Here is a 16,016-nt window from a genome sequence, read left to right as displayed (position 1 = left end):
GTGCTTTACTTGTAAAGGATATATATGAATTGTATAATGTGCTTGTATATCGTGTTTAATCGATAATGAGTTAAAAACAGAGTCTGGTTATAATCACTTTGTTACGAACCTCGTTCGTTAATCAAATGGTCCAAATAAAATAGATAGAAACCAGAAAAGAAATCATAGATTTTTGGAAGAGACTTTGATTTAATCAAATCATAATACTTTCATTCATAATCCCTAACACATAAGAACTACTGGCTTATAAAACTACCTACATAACCGACCCACTACTTAATAAACTAACAACTAATTTAGTTAACTAAAATGCATATAATTTGATACACTAGAACCCACGTTTTGTGACATGGGAGTTGTACGAGAGTGGTACATAACACACTTACAACATATAACGGCATTGTGCATTACTATTAAAATAAAAGATACAGCAACCGACTTCCAACGCCACCTACAATCTAATCTCACACTGCTTTCAAACAACCATTTTAAAACACTTATAATGGTTGTTAGGATATATAAGACCGATGTCACCTACTGACACGTCTCAAATGGTCTTTTCCTAACCGGGTCACACACTCGTTAAGACAAGGGCATACATTAGCTTTCTTACAATTACAACGACGGTTAGAGTTGACGCAAACTATCGTTAACATGTTTTTTATTAATTTTTATAGGCGGCGAAAATTTGTCTGACCTGATTCTACTACCTCCACTCGTATGATTTCTAGGAAACCCAACAACATATACTTCATCTAGTTCACCTTCTCTCTCGTTTATATCCCAATGTTTTTTCTTTAATAGATGTACGAAAACTCCAAACTGTTGCTTCGATGGATGCGAAGCTCCACTTCCTAAGTGGGTGATACCAAGCAGATCGGCTCAACCACTTTGATGGCCTAAATTAAACGATGTTTAAAAACGAGGTCTTACTATAAAAGGCTTATCTTGTTTTCACTCTAAATAAATTAAGATGTTATCATTTTTTTGCAAATACATAAGTAATGCAATTTAGCACATTTTCTCATACCTAATTTAGTTTAAACGTCGTTCAAATCCCACATGTTAATCCAAATCCCAAACTACAATTATATTTATTAATTTTGTTTTCGAAATTGAAGACCTTAGAAAGTGGATGCCTAAATCCCTAGCCTCATATCGTCATCCCTAGAGACGGCCTTGATACCAAACAACTATGTGAGGAAAGCCTAAACACCCATTGAGTTGTAATGTTGTTAATATGAAGTAAAATTAACATGACAATTTCAATATAACAGTAAACCTGATGTATAACATATGACCCTTCGTATCACCAATCAATCCGTTTTGCCTAAATGGAGCTCATAATGGTTGTTAGGAGTATTTATGGATTATGAATATTTAGTTCAACAACATTAACAAATTATCACTAAAAACTTTTTACTTTTAAACCATCATTAGTCTGTTGCAAATTAGACAATTTAAATAAATTTAAAAGTGGTTTAAGACTTTTCCCATAATAAAGTATTGTGCTTGGGTTGACCATATATAGTTATTAACTTTATTATTATTATAATAAAATATGACTATTTGTACATGATAATAACTAGTAATTTGAAATAGTTTATGTTGGCATGCAGATCGAGGAATTAAGCAGCATTGCCGATGTTAACATGGCGGTGCCACCGGCGGAGGGGTGGAGCAGTGGGCGGGGCCGGCCACTGTATTTGCATGTGCATGTGCATGTGCATGTTTCTTGTATGTAAGTATTTTTTAACCTCATAACAAAACACCCTACTCATGTCTCTTTGTCTAGGGTAAAATATTTAACCTTATTTTTTAATTTTTCAAGTTATATATTTGTTTCAAATATTAGTTCATTAAATGTAACTATTAGTAATAATACTGGTAGAAAAAAATGTCTTAAGTAGTTTTCTGTTTTTTTTATATTTATATTTACGTTTATACAAAAAATTTAATTTTATAGTAATTTATGTTTCTATTGGCTTCCCGACCTAAGGATCTTAATCGGTTGTTGGTGTGGGGCTTGGAACCAACGGGCTACATGTCGGTACATTTGAGAATAGTATTTTGAATTGCATTCTCGTTTAGACTTTTCAGTCATTTGTTGGGCATGGGTCTATAAACCGATGAGCTAATTGTCAGTAACAATATAATATGCCAGTAAAATTTCAATAACTAGCAACACAATGTTGGGTAACATAAGTCAGGCTTTTCAAGCCTAAAAGTAGCAACCTCCATATATTTCAAATACGACATATCATCATTCGGGCATTATTTGTGGGAAGAGTTTATATGCACCATCATATATTGTTAGCGGGATTATTGGAATTGGTTCGGTGAATGTGGGTTGTGACATTGTGAAGCTAAAAGCCTAAAACAACTCACTAATAATACATAGTGTCCCATCAAAGGCCAATAGTGTATAGTATATATATAAAGTTGATATACAAAGTTTATTGAAGTGTCTATATTGGTAATTATTATCTTAAGTGAGTTTGTAACATATACATCCACTAAAAAACAACGTAAGTGAACAAAATACTAAGTTTGGCTTATTTGATATACGATAATCAATACAATGATCAGTATACAGTATCAAGATAACAAACATCATGTTATTTTAATACTTAAGTTTAATTTAATATATATTTTTTTGTAATCTATTCCGACACTATTTGTTGCACAAGCCAACCCCCATACCTAAACACTATTATTTTTCATATTGACAACTTTTGTACGTTTTAGGTGATTATGATTGTGTGTGCCCAAGTTTTATAGAAATGAACGAATATTGACAATAATTGAAATAAGTTCGGCAGGCACTATTCTGAATGTGTACCATATGTTAATAATAATATGTAATGTAGCATATATAAAAATATAAAATACACTACAAAACAAATAAATGAATAATAGAATACATTACAAAACAAAAGACTATTACCAATGTTCAAATACGTTGGTATCAGTACCATTGTCAGTGAAAGTATGTCGAAAAACAAGATAGGATGAAAGTTTAGCGATCGATAACAATGGACTCTTTAGCAACTAGTCGTCAACATGGATTGCATTTGGATTACCAACGAATTACTGACAAGGTTTTATGACAAATTTCGGTTTTTTGACCATTACAATTATTCTAAGTATTTTACTATGATAGACTAAGAAACGAAGTTTCGGACTGATTTTCTAAGTCATCCAAGTGTCTAATTATAATCTCTTAATATTAAAATACAAGTGTTACGAGAATCTTATCTTAACTTACCAATAATATTATCAATAGCATTTGATTGATTGCAAGTTCATCAATAATCTATACCTATCATCAACCGAAATATAATACTATAGTTTTTGATAAGCCTTGGGATATTAAGATTTTAGGTTCAACACAAGGAGGTTTTTTCATACTGATAATTTTTCTTCTTAATAATATTCATGGGTAAGTCAGACATAAAGCATCTAAACTAGTATGAACTGTTAACGTCTCGTGTTAGAAAGACTCATTATAAGTAATTCCAAACGTCGTTAAAAGAAAGAATACTATAGTTTTTGTAGCTATAGTTGATAAGTTAATGGTTTAAATACACATAACCAGATATCAAGAGACCAAAAAGCATTTTTTTTTCAACTATATAGTCAATAAATCGAATAAAGCATGACATAATTGTTGTCAATAAAAAACAAAAATAGTGATAAAGAGAGAAGTCTACTTCGGGAAAGAAAAAGGCTACTTTGTGTGCGCCTTTAAAAAGATGAAGTGACATTAATAGAAACATGCTCTAATGTCTTCCTTAACTATAAAAATATAATTAGAGCATTCTTATAATTAAACAAAGGTAAACTTAAACGCATTGACAAAAAAAATTGAACGAAATGGTTGTCAATAAGCTCTCCGGACATAGGCAAATCAAGTGTTCCTATGACGTTAATCGGTTTTTTTTTAAACGGGTTGGCGTCATCATCAAGCTTCAAATTAACGAGGGACAGTTAAAATTTTGTTTGAGTTATGAACAACATACTTGGGTAATAAAGTGGCGTGACACTGAACCTGAATAACCATCGTCGTTAATAAAAGTGGTTTTCTTTTTTGAATATGTTATTACTTGTTTATTTTTTATTAACTGCTTGCTTAACTAGTATTATTTTAAAAGAGAGAGAGAGAGAGAAAACCTATTGGCTTTGTATAATTTTAAAACTAAAGGAATGCATTTGTGTTCGTAGGGAACAAAACAAAACATTGTTTTTAATTAGAAATTTAATTTTGAACTAACAATATATTCAAAAACAAATAGACACACACATATATACACATATAACACGTGTTTATACTTATGAGCTAGTAGTCAAGTGGTATTATTATAAGGGTGAGTAAAAACTGAATCATAATCGAAATTAACCATAATCGAACAAAATCGACCCTTATGGTCAAATGATTATGATTAACTGGCAATTCGGTAATGGTTACTATTAATGCGTCTTTATTAACCGACTTTAACCAAAACCAAACTAAAACTCGTGGTTAAGCAATCTTCCAAAACCAAAGTTCGATTATGGTTATGGTTAATTACTTATAACTTAACCATGTTAAACACGGACAATAGTTTTGATTAAAAAACAAAAACAAAATCAACGGTACCATGATTAGTCATTATTCGGAAATAAACAGGAGAAGATTTTTGTCGGATTGTGTTTAGGTAGTGGAACATTGAAAGGAAGGTGGACCAAACCAAAATGTTTTTTATGTGGAGAGCTTTAACTTTTCTATATACTTTCATATATGGATTAAAATTACAGGTTTTTCACATGATTTGATCTTCAATGTCATGCCATTTTGATCTAAGCAAGTTTGCTAAAGAGTTAGCTAATGGAACAAACACAACGTGCTGGTTTTCGGTCCGGTTTGAGTCAACTGATGAAAAACCACTGATCTTGTCTCAATCAACTGGCTTTTGAGATTAGACTGGCGTGTTTGAAACTAAAACTGTATAGAACTATATGAGATGTCACGGTAGCAAAGAGTTGATTCAAGAATTGACAAACTCTTAGTATACGCGTAGTGGTCGACAAATGGGGTTGGTTTTGCGTGATAAGGGGCTACAACACCGCCCCTTAGGCGATAAATTAGCAATAAGTTGGGCCTAGGGGGAATATAGATTTGTCGTGGGGTTTGGTTTGAATAATAATAATAATAATAATAATAATAATAATAATAATAATAATAAATAATAATAAGACCGTTGGGGGGGGGGGGGAGAGAGATTTTTATGAGGAACACCACTACACCTGTCAGATGAAAATAACTCCACTCCTAACGTGGCGCCACATGTCGAAAATATCCCCTAATTTGGTAGTCATTCACTATACATAGCCTTACTTGGACGATCTAGACATAGACACAGCTTAAAAAGTGCATAGTTTGGACTACAAGTGGAGTTGCTGGGCTCATGATCAACGGACGAACAAGTTTCAACAAGTTGGATTATATGACAGACGGTCATTGGTGGTTTGGCACAGCTGTCGTACTCATCAACTAAGGCACTTTATCAATTAAAATAGTAGTATCATTTCTTTTTCTTTTGAAAGGCAATTAAAAATTTAAACATTTGTTACGTTCATCTGTCAGGTGATAATGGTCTTGAATGCACACGTTCAACCATCTTTTTCTATTGCCGTTTATAGAAACCCTAAACTTTTCATCAACGATAAAAAGGTAGCCATAAATGTATAAAAGGCCAAATAATATTAGGTACACATTAAGTTCAATCCTTTGAAGGGTAACCATCTCTTTTAATAAGGGTGTGGGTGGGTACCTTTAAAATCCATTTGTGTAGGAACGTTACACATACACATACAAACTCTTTGGTCCCCCCGTTGTGGTGGTGAATGGTGATCGGTCGATGGGTGGTTGTCGTCGGTCGGTGTTACCACCTATTGTTACTACGTGTTAATGGAAGGTGATGATGAATCACACATTCAAGAACTATGAAAACATGTAAATGGAATGAAACTTGAAATATTAATCAGTTTCTGATTATTTAGTAGCGCGGGTGTAAACAAGCCGAGCCTGAGCTCGAGCTCTGCTCATTCTAACTTACGAAAGCTTGAACCCGACTCGTGAGTTGTTTTTATCAAACTCAAACTCGACTCGCTTATTATTTATTACTTAAGTTATATATGTTTCTAGTTTTTTTTATATATATTTGGAAAAAAAATAAAGAACCTTAAGCGAGTTTATGCGCGACTCAATCTTGTGTAGTACCTTAAAGGAGCCAAGGCGCGGGTTGAGCTCAACTGCGTAATGTGAAGTTAATGCATATGAGTCCAAAATAGGTCAAACTTAAAAATTCACAAAGCTCGTTAAACTTGACAAGCCTGAACGAGCTTACCATAAAAGGCTCAAAAGCTTGAGCTCGATGTAAACAATTCGACTCAAGCTTGGCTAGGCTCGAGCCTGACTCGTTTTGACTTATGAGAGCTCGAGCTTGGCTTGTTTCGAGCTCTTTTTTCTAAAGTTGAGATGGGCTTGTTGGTTATTTTTCCAAGCTCGGGATCGACTCGTTATTATATATTAGTTAATTTACATATGTTTTTAACTATTTTAATATATTTTGTTGAGAAAAATCTTTAATGATGTCACACCCCAAAATAACGAATGTTACAAATGAGCCAAAGCTCGGCTTGATCTCTTGTAGTGTCTTAAAGGAGCCAAAGTTCGGCTCGAGGTCGGTTGTCAGTTATGTAGTGTAAAACTAATACGTAGAAGTCCAAAATAGATAAAACTTAATGAAAATCAGAAACCTCGTTAAGGCTCGACAAACCAAAACGAATTTCCCATGCAAAGCTCGAGCTCGGGCTCGATGATTAAACGAGCTTTTAGTTGAGGCCCGGCTCGGTTTGAGCTTGTGAGCAACTCTGCTCGTTTTAAGCCTTTTATTAATCCGAACTCAAGTATCCCGTGAACGACTCGACTTATTGTGACCACTAATTTAGTTGTGTGGATTTTTAGAATTGAAGTAAATTTAACATGACAAATTTCTTGGCAAAGTGCCAAATGTGTACGTCTAAATCAGTAGTAACTAAATACACGTGTCTGATGCTGAACAGATTCTCAAATCAATTTGGAATCTTGAATAGGTTAAAATCTGAATAAAAACATGATTATACTCATGTTCTTCTAACAAAAGTACAAACTGAAGCCTCGAAACTCATTTTATTCCTTTCGTAGGTGGTGGTGTTATTCATTTGTTACTGGACATAAGGTTTGTATCTTCTAAATGAAATGAAATGAAATGACATGATATGATATAAATTGTGCGTTAATCTTCAGAATCCGGTAACCTGACCGAAGCACTCAGCAGTAGGAAAGTCATAACTGAAAAGGAAAACTCACTGATTCAACCCGAAACAAATTTCTCTAAATGAGACTCGAGCCAAAGACATCTCATAACAAAAGTCTTCTAATTTCTAGGTTGACTTAATTATGTAAAAATGTTATTTTATAATTTTGGTATTGCAAATGAATAAAATATTTTGATTTAACTTTATTTACAAAATATATTAGCCGAGATGTCTATTCCAAAAGTGACATCCCATAAAATATTATCGTCATTATAATTCTAATATAATGTAATAGCTTTTGTATTCATAAATGGATTAACAAGTGAAAAAAAAAATCTTTATAGTAATATTTATAAATGGATCAACAAGTAAAAAAAATAAATTCTCTATAGTAATGTACTGGTTTATAACAATATAGTATATATTCTAATTCTTCTTTTTGGGTTTTACTTTTATTTATTCTTAATTTTAAAGCGTGTCTAAAACTACAATCAGCACTCAAATAAGCATTTCTAAAACGGGATGTCAATTATTCATGTTGACTTTAATGTTTTAAGCCTAACTTACTTAGATACACAATCTAGGAGAGATCCAACACTGTAGAAAAACAAAATCTTTATTTACAAAATATATTAGCCGAGATGTCTATTCCATAAGTGACATCCCATAAAATATTATCGTCATTATAATTCTAATATAATGTAATAGCTTTTGTATTCATAAATGGATTAACAAGTGAAAAAAAAAATCTTTATAGTAATATTTATAAATGGATCAACAAGTAAAAAAAATAAATTCTCTATAGTAATGTACTGGTTTATAACAATATAGTATATATTCTAATTTTTCTTTTTGGGTTTTACTTTTATTTATTCTTAATTTTAAAGCGTGTCTAAAACTACAATCAGCACTCAAATAAGCATTTCTAAAACGGGATGTCAATTATTCATGTTGACTTTAATGTTTTAAGCCTAACTTACTTAGATACACAATCTAGGAGAGATCCAATACTGTAGAAAAAAAAATCTTTATTTACAAAATATATTAGCCGAGATGTCTATTCCATAAGTGACATCCCATAAAATATTATCGTCATTATAATTCTAATATAATGTAATAGCTTTTGTATTCATAAATGGATTAACAAGTGAAAAAAAAAATCTTTATAGTAATATTTATAAATGGATCAACAAGTAAAAAAAATAAATTCTCTATAGTAATGTACTGGTTTATAACAATATAGTATATATTCTAATTTTTCTTTTTGGGTTTTACTTTTATTTATTCTTAATTTTAAAGCGTGTCTAAAACTACAATCAGCACTCAAATAAGCATTTCTAAAACGGGATGTCAATTATTCATGTTGACTTTAATGTTTTAAGCCTAACTTACTTAGATACACAATCTAGGAGAGATCCAATACTGTAGAAAAAAAAATCTTTATTTACAAAATATATTAGCCGAGATGTCTATTCCATAAGTGACATCCCATAAAATATTATCGTCATTATAATTCTAATATAATGTAATAGCTTTTGTATTCATAAATGGATTAACAAGTGAAAAAAAAAATCTTTATAGTAATATTTATAAATGGATCAACAAGTAAAAAAAATAAATTCTCTATAGTAATGTACTGGTTTATAACAATATGGTATATATTCTAATTTTTCTTTTTGGGTTTTACTTTTATTTATTCTTAATTTTAAAGCGTGTCTAAAACTACAATCAGCACTCAAATAAGCATTTCTAAAACGGGATGTCAATTATTCATGTTGACTTTAATGTTTTAAGCCTAACTTACTTAGATACACAATCTAGGAGAGATCCAACACTGTAGAAAAACTTCCTTAAGTGAGGTTTTAAACCAAACATCACAAGATTCCAGGTCTTAACCATATAACTAAATCAGGATGCCAAATACATTAATTAAATATAAATATGCTAGCTTACAAATTTGAGTTAAAAGGGTGAATTATAATCCGATTCCCGATTAAATTCCTTCTTGTGATCGACAATTAAAAGGTCAACGTTATAATTAATGTCACGTGTGAAATCCCCTTGGTTTATGCTTAATAAAATATTGGATTAGTGTTTTTTATATATCATCTCAATATATAAATATATAAAACCCCGGATTTGTATAATTTATACGAAAATTATTTGTATAATTTCATGGTTAACGTTTTTCTTATATATATTAGTTTATAAGTATATTATTTGAACAAATTCATCGCAGGTTATCTACGATATCTCAAATTTACTCGACCTGACATTGCTTACGCTATTCAAGAGGTATGTCTATTCATGCATGCCTTATTATGGGATCCCGGATCCCCATTTTAGTTTCTCAAACGCATCTTGTGGTATCTCAAGAGTACCCTCCATCATGTGTTGTTTATCTTTCGGACACATAGTTCACCATCAACATACTAAACATGTAAAATTGACATAAATTTCGTTTGTGACAAGGTACATATTAATGGATCTATAAGAGTTCTATACATCCCTAGCGACTTTTAATATGCTCAACCGTTTCAAGTCCCGCTTCGCATTTGTCCTTTTACTGCTTAGACCGATGAGGATTGTCAGACGTTAAATATATAGAGTATATTTGTATCTAATATAGTGTATGTCTCCTGGTGGAAAATTTAGTCAATGTTATAATAGAAGGGCATAGTGATTACATAATGTATAATTGAAATGAATATTCTTTCAAAAGTGTAAATGACAATAATTATATAATAAGCATAAACTTTTGGTAAAGGGTTGCTATGATTTATCTTTTGAAATGAATGATTTGTCGTCTCTAATAGACAAACTTGCATGACTTCCACCTAGTTCTTTTTAACAAAAGTTGATACATCCAAATCAAACTTCTTCACTTTCTTTAGTAGTAGCTCTCACTCACTCTATCACCCTAATATATATAGGGGCGCGCATACACAAACACACATATATATATATATAAACTAATTTTATTTAAAATTATGAGAAATGTATATGCATGTGTACATATGTTTTAACCGCATGTGTGATACTGATACATAAAACAATTATGCACGTTGTCTCTCTACTAAGGTGCTCTTTTTCGAACTTTGATCACCACTTTTAACTAAGAAGTGTATCGTGGCTACAACTCCCAATTATCCATGTTTTTTACACTCGCATGCATATAAGAAGTCATACCGTAATCTTCTTGCATAGCTCTAAGAACCTTGAACGTATATTTAGCCGTTTTAAAATGCTTACCGCTATGAACCTTGAACATATATTTAGTCGTTTTAAAATGTTAATGTACGTTCTTGTACGTGCCTTGTGACTCTTATCATGGTCTAAAATAGTATTTATTTCTCCTAACCACTTTATTTTTAACCTCTAATTTAGTTTTTAACCTCTGATTTATGGAAGTGTCTATTTGGTCATTTATTATGTAGTGATTTTTATTTGGTTAGATGAATGAATGATGGTAGGTGGAGTTGGTAATTAATTCTATAACTTTCTTTAACAAGTTTAATAAATTCACTTTGTAAAAGTCTATTAAGTTTATAAAATACATAAATATTACAAAAGCTTAAAATGCACTTTTTTTTATGATATGACTACTTTAGCCTTATTATATCTCTACACTCAAACTATATGTTTAACAAATTAAGTTATTTAATTGCAATAAATATAAGTTGTTATAGAGTTTGGCGTTTAGTTTGACTAGAGAATTAATACCATCTTTTTGTAATTTATTGAGCTGGCTCAACCTGTGGCTATAACTTGAGTACAACTGTTTCATAACAACAAATGAGTATGTAATAACCATTTGAAAAATAAAACCATAATTAATATTGGTCATGACATGATTAACACTACCATTTAACCCGAACACGACATGTTTAAGTATGTCATTTTTTCTCAACGCTAATATAGACAAGTTTTGTCAGCGGCTTGTATAGTTACACGGCATGACACGTTTAATACAGTTAAACTTATCCAATTTAATAGCTTGAGTGACATGACACTTACAAGTTAACAACGTGATTATGCAACTATGCAAATGAAAGTGAAAGTTTAACACTTGATAAATAATAATAAATAAAGTTTAAATCTTTGTTAATTCAAGGTTTGTCAAAAGTTTATTTGTTTTATTAATTTTATACAAGAGAATATACAAAGTATATCCAAACTGTAGTTGAAATATAATATCACATGTTGACAAGGACAATAAATAATGAATTTATGAATTGGTTATTTACTGTCTTTTTATCAAGAGAAATTAAATACACAAATTTTATATCAGAACAATTAAAAAGATATATAAATTGTAGTAATTATATTAAGGGTTGTTTGACAAACTTTGGTTTAAATCATCAAAAGATCTGACTGATTAAAATATAGTATCCGAATCATTCATTATATTTTTAAAACTTAGTCATTAAAAGATGTTTTTTTTTCTAATTATTAAAAGGGTTCAAATAATCCCTAAAATAGTATCTGATACTACTTTTTTTATGTAATGTATACAATGAATGTGAACAAAATATAACCCTGTTAAAAAAGTTAAAGAGAGTCTGTCACAGCTATGTCCCAATAAAAGGTTTGATTATTTCCTATTCATAAAAAGAGAACAAAGACAGTCTTTGTGTGGATGATTCCCAAAAGAAACTATTTCTTTGTGAAAAATAAATAGAATAAAAGAATAAAACAAAGGTTGGATATTGATGTTTTTAAATTTAGGAATATGGAATCTGAAGAGGTAGGTCCCAGCAGAGCCCAGTTAGACCCGCAAGACTCACCTTGAAGAGGGACGTTTGCGCAAGGACCAACTGGTTCCGCAGGACCCACCATGCTCAGAGATGAAGACCTTGCGCGCAGTACGCCAGCTGTTCCCGCAGGGAAAGCCTCCCAATGGTGAAGTACCCTGCCTGTCCCCGCAGCTGCGGATACAAGCCATCAGGGAAGGCTACCCGCACTAATAGCAAGGCTACACGCACAAGGCACTAACTCAATAATTCAGTGTCACCTGAAGGGATGAGCAAGGCGGGAATACTCCCGCCCAAATGAGCCATTCCGTATGCTTCTGGAAGATCTTTTGTACTATACCTGCCAAAGTATGGACAAAATAGACAAGATCTGACCAAAGCAGCGCATGAACCAATCACAGGGTGACAGCTCACCGACAACAGTACGAGGAGCATGCTCTAGTACTGTTTGTCACTATTAGCCGCTGCCTACTCACCAACCTTTGTCGTGGCACGCACATAGCCTGCAGTTGGTGGAAAAGGAATAGTACACAGCCAGCCTGGTCACTATCAGCCGCTGCCTACCCACCAACCAGCATGGCACGTGCGTAGCCCATAGTTGGTAGAACAGGAATATTATACAGCTGGCTGTACCTGCTTGGAAACCTACCTTCGGCTATAAATACTCCAACACCTTGGAACGGTAGGATCATCTGGTATTTTACCTTTACTAGCTATTTCTCTAATTATACACTTATATTCAGAGCAATCTAGTCTGATTCTCACGCCGGAGGGTGGTCACAAGGAGGAACCCCCATTCTCAATGACGAGCTCACGGTGTCTGTTTTGCAGGTCATCTGAAGAACATCCTTCTTTGCCGGACCTAACCCTCGTGGGAAACATTACTTAACCCCCAGATTATCCATAATCTACTCGGGGTCACCTAGTGTTTCTTCATTGGCGCCATCCGTGCATAAAAGCTAGAACTAATTCAGTTTTTTCAAAACATCTGAAAAAATGGTTAACGTTACTCCGGTCCCAAGGCCAGTAAGTGACCAAGAAACCCCGATAACCACAACCCCAGCTACTGGGGGGAACACCGGCGATTACACAAATTTTACGAACACTACCCCGGTTACCCAAGCCGGGGCAAGTGCAGTAAACAATATTTCACTGGGGTTCACTGATGCCCAGTTGGAGAAACAGATGAGGCTCCCTCGCCAAACACTCGATCAAGTTAAGGCGTGGGCCGAAGCACGTCAGAAGGAATTCCAAGCTGAGTTGGATGAACGCTTGCGTTCACTACAACAGCTCAACATGAACAGTGAGTGCGAGTACTCGGATGATGATCGGGAGGAATCCGACACTGACGCGAACCCTCGCCATAGGGCGAAAGGGAAGCGTAAAGAAACGGACTTCCAACCAAGAATGAATTTTGGAGAAACCTTCAAACCAAGGAACGCGGGGGGAAACCCACGCGACTTCTCCAAAACCTTTAGACCAACTGCTGCAAATGCGGGAACATCCAAGTTTGCAAGGGACATTGCGGAAGCAATCGCCCCGATAAGTGCCAAACAGATGTCCAACATCGGCACTTATGATGGTCTATCCGACCCAGACGATCACTTGAACAGATTCATAGCGGGGGCAACCGTCAGTAACTGGACGGAACCCACGTGGTGTTATATGTTCCAGATGACGCTGGTTGGAGCGGCCAGGGCATGGTTTGATCGTTTACCGGTCCACCACATCTATGATTGGGCGGACTTTCAACACAAATTCAGCCAACACTTCAGTCAACAGAGGAAATATACTGAAGAGCAGTGGACGATCCTCAACTGCGTAAGAGAGGAAGATGAATCTTTACTAGACTTCATCACTCGCTTCAACTCCAAAAAGCTGAGTCTGGGCAACATAAGTGAAGATCTTGTTCGCGCCGCTTTCATCCAGGGCGCCGAATACCCAGAGCTTATCCGCACGTTGACGGGTAAGGACGGCATGCCATCCACATGGGATGCCATCATGACGGCGGCCAAGCGCTTTGCCGAGACGGAGAAGCAACTGGGTAGGGATCTTCCCCAGAGTACACATCTCTACACACAGAGGACCAGAGAAAACAATGTTCTGATCGCCCGGCAGAACAAAAAGAGGAAGCTAGGTATTTGGCAGTCAAGGGTAAACTTTGACACCTCATCCAGCTCTCGCCCTCTTGTTGGCGGAAGGGATAACACGCACCCTTCAAGCCGAAAACACCGGTGGACGCCACTCACCAAAAGCGTCACGGAGATATTTGCCACCGAAAAACTCCCATGGCCAAAAGCTCCAATGATCCGGCAACGACCTAATGCGGATCAGAGCAAATCCTGTGACTTCCACGGGACAAAGGGTCACAGTACAGAGGAGTGTACATCCTTGAAGGATATTGTTGAAGCATTCGTCAAGGATGGAAGACTTGCACACCTTGTGGCATCAATCAAGAATGGAGGAAGGAATGATAACCGGTATAAAGGCAACGGACGAAAGCCCATTGACATCAGCATCCACATGGTTCATGGCAACATCAGAGGAAGAAAAAGACGAACGACAGAACCATGCGAATGGAAGGAAGCTGAGGTGCGCTTCCCGCGAGTGCCAGGAGGACCCAGCAACGAAGGCCCTATCGTCATCAAAAGCCAGCTGGGGCATTACATAACTTCCCGCACTCTTGCTGACAACGGCGCCTCGTCAACGGTTATGTACAGGCAGTTCTTCGACAAGCTAGACGACGAAGACAAAGAACGCCTGGAAATGGTTTACGCTTCAATGGAAGGGTTCGACGGCAGCACAAACACCCCCCTGGGTATCCAATCTTTCCCCGTCATTCTCACGGACGGGAAATACTCCCGCACAGAAGACGTGGACTTCGTCGTAATGAGGAAGCCACATCACACATACGACATTCTCTTCGGGAGAGACGGGATGGCAAGATTCAACGCCGTGGTATCTTCAGTCCACGGCATGATGGGATGGCCAACTGCTGAGGGTGTAGCGATGATCACCGGTATCCCCCAGGTATGCATCGCATCCGTCTCATCTAAACCCAAACCAAAGATGGCTAAACCAACCATTACCGAACCAGAAAAATGGGCCCTCAATGGCAAATACCCTGACCAGGCTGTTACAATTGGCCCAACAATCGCTGATCCTACGCGCACCTTACTTAAACGCTTACTACAGAGAAACGCTGACATCTTCGCGTGGACACCAGCTGACATGACCGGTGTACCTCGAAGAAAAGCAGAGCATAAGCTCAAGTGTGACCCGGCTTTTACGCCAGTCATACAAAAGCGCAGAGTAATGGGGGCGGAACAGGCTAATGCGTGTAGAACCCAAGTCAAGGAACTCCTTGACGCGGGCATCGTACGCGTTAGTAGATATCAAACATGGGTTGCAAATCCCGTTATGGTACCGAAGGCTAACAAACAATGGCGCATGTGTATAGATTTCAAAGATTTAAACAAAGCATGCCCCAAAGATTGTTACCCGTTACCCGAAATTGACCTCAAAGTGGATTCATTAGCACCGTTTCGCCTTAAATGCTTCCTTGACGCATATAAGGGGTACCATCAAATCCACATGGCTGTAGATGATCAGGACAAAACCGCATTTCGGACGCCCGATGGCACATTTTGTTATCAAATGATGCCATTCGGACTTAAGAATGCAGGGTCCACATACCAACGCCTGATGGACAAAGAGTTTCATGCCCAAATTGGGAGAAACTTGGAAGTCTACATGGATGATTTGGTCATCAAAGCCCTGAGCCAGAAGCGATGTTGAAAGACATCGAAGAAACTTTCAACACGCTCAGAAAGATAAACATGAAGCTCAACCCGAGCAAGTGTTCCTTTGGGATGGAAGAAGGGAAGTTCTTGGGAGTCATTGTTACTAAAGATGGCTTCA

The sequence above is a fragment of the Bidens hawaiensis genome, unplaced genomic scaffold (genome assembly GCF_021521415.1).
Source record: "Bidens hawaiensis isolate Kalapana, Puna unplaced genomic scaffold, B.hawaiensis_p1.1 tig00024623_1, whole genome shotgun sequence".
Lineage (NCBI taxonomy): Eukaryota > Viridiplantae > Streptophyta > Magnoliopsida > Asterales > Asteraceae > Bidens > Bidens hawaiensis.
The sequence above is the reverse complement of the archived record's forward strand: the minus strand, read 5'-3'. Positions refer to the sequence as shown.